The sequence below is a fragment of the Sinocyclocheilus rhinocerous genome, unplaced genomic scaffold (assembly GCF_001515625.1).
Source record: "Sinocyclocheilus rhinocerous isolate Xijiao unplaced genomic scaffold, SAMN03320098_v1.1 scaffold134, whole genome shotgun sequence".
In the NCBI taxonomy this organism is placed as follows: domain Eukaryota; kingdom Metazoa; phylum Chordata; class Actinopteri; order Cypriniformes; family Cyprinidae; genus Sinocyclocheilus; species Sinocyclocheilus rhinocerous.
This window is the reverse complement of record NW_015631070.1, coordinates 88946-91105: the sequence shown is the minus strand read 5'-3', so window position 1 is coordinate 91105 and position 2160 is coordinate 88946. Positions and strand designations below refer to the sequence as shown.

At 35.4% G+C, this 2160-nt stretch overlaps 1 pseudogene; it reads right to left on the bottom strand.

The window, feature by feature from the left end:
- Nucleotides 1–1033: 1033 nt before the first annotated feature.
- The window catches only part of LOC107741509 (peptidyl-prolyl cis-trans isomerase-like 2), a 32462-nt pseudogene continuing 31335 nt past the window's right edge, over nucleotides 1034–2160 (bottom strand).

The window sequence follows — 2160 nt, the reverse complement described above, 5'->3', positions numbered from 1 at the left end:
TTTTTTTTGCATCATATCGTTTTTATGAAAAATTAAGCACTTTTTTTTCCACACAAATTCACATGAATTTAATGGATCTGGACATTTATTTACTTATTTATTTTTAGTAATTTTTTGCAGTTATTCTCAAGAGTGAGTATCATTATTAATAAAGTCATTTTTATAAAAACATGACTGACATGACATTACAAAACGAAAAAAATAAAAAATAAAATAAAATCGTTTCTATGAGCTTCACCCAACAGGCTTCGTGAGATTTGTCTTCATGCCAGCAGAAGGAAGTGAAAGAGGTAATAACTTTCAGAAACAGTAAGCTTGCATAATTGGCCCCCGGGGTCGTATGAAAGACGCTTGGGTCACAGCAGCAAAAAATAATATATATATATATATATTTAAAAAATACACTACAGTCACACTCAGCAAGAACAGTCAAGAACAAAGCAAGCAAGCACAGGAAACTCCCCTCCAGAAAAAAAAAGACCCACAAAACCACAGACACAACTTCCACAAGAGGACAAATGCTGTATTGTGTGAACTACAAAGACTAGAGACTTTCCATGCACCATTCTGGAAGTTGTGGGATGAACGGGACGTCCCATTGGAGGATGCCTGATACTGTAGCTAAAAGCACAATGCCACGATACCTGCACACAATGACAAAACACTAGATGAAGAAGAGGAAGAGACTCAGTAATGCCACTGCTTCAGAAAGAACATTTTGAGGTCAATGGTAAATTTAGATTGATAGATCACGCAGAATTATGAGATATAAACTCAGATTTTTAAAGTCAGAACTGTGAAATATAAACTTGCAATTACCTTTATTTTTTATTCTGTGGCACAAACAAAAAAAAAAGTGTCATATAAACTCAGAATTGTTAGATGTAAATACAGAATTGCCAGAAACTCTGAACTCTGAATTACCTTTCTTTTTTTTTTAAATCTGTGGCAGAAACGGGCTTCCATATCATACAATTAACACAAATAAAAACACTGCAGCATGAACAAGCCAAACTTTTAGCAAAATGCATTTATTAACGCATACATTAAATCATTTAATATTAAAAAAAAAACTGATTATTTACAGGGCTCAATGTAAAGAAAGACTTGACTTAACTACATGTGAACTAAACAATCCCTGCCACATTATTATTTAAAAATACAAATCAAAACCGGGTCCATAAAAGGGAAAAACCAAGAGGTCTGCGCCGAGTACGATCAGTCCAATATCTCAATTTAGCCACGATCAGTCTTTGTGAAGAGGGACGGTGCCGTGCTTCTACCAGGAACTGAAGTCTCCAAAACCTGTTCTGCCTTTGGGTTTCTTGGCAGGAGCTTCACTAGTGGAGGGTTTGTCACCATCTGGGTGGGAATGTTTCCTGATGAAGGAGAGTGAATAAGACATTAAAGTTAATTAGGTTTGTGTAATTGATTCAGTAGTGATTATGTGAGTCCAGTCTCAGCAGTTTGCCTGGCACGTTTCAGAGCACAGTGTTTTGTGAATCTGTCACAACTAAATGCAAGGCTTTGCAAAAATGCTGTTACTGAATGAAACAGCAGCAAATCTGGAACATGAATGTAATGAATGCTGTTACTCATCATTTCACATGCAATGAGTTTAGCCAATGACAATGGACGTCATTTACATACAGAGCTTTTAAAGGTACAGTAGCCTGTTTAAATCTAAGGTTCATAAAAAGGGTGAAAATAAAATTCGACACTTTCAGTAGTAATTAGTCTTTTATAGTATCTTTAAAACAGTGTTAAACTACAATAAAATAAATGTCATACAATATTTTAAAAAAGTAAATAAAAATACAAATGTAGAAACAAAAGAGTATAACTTAACTGAAAGAAGAAATACCTCAAATACAAAAAGTATACAAATATTAAAGGTGGGGTAAGCGATTTCTGGTAGCCAATGTTGACATTTGAAATCACCAAAACAAACAAGTCCCTACCCCAAAAGGGTCTCGCCCCTATTTTGATAGCTCCGCCCCACACATACGTACACAACCCAGGCAACGATTAGTTTTGTGAAACAAAGCAAAACCAATGTTACACCGTGTCTACACCGGACGCGAGTGGCGCGGCGCGACAAAATACTATAGAACTCATTATAATCAGTGATGCTGTCTACACCATATATATATATACACA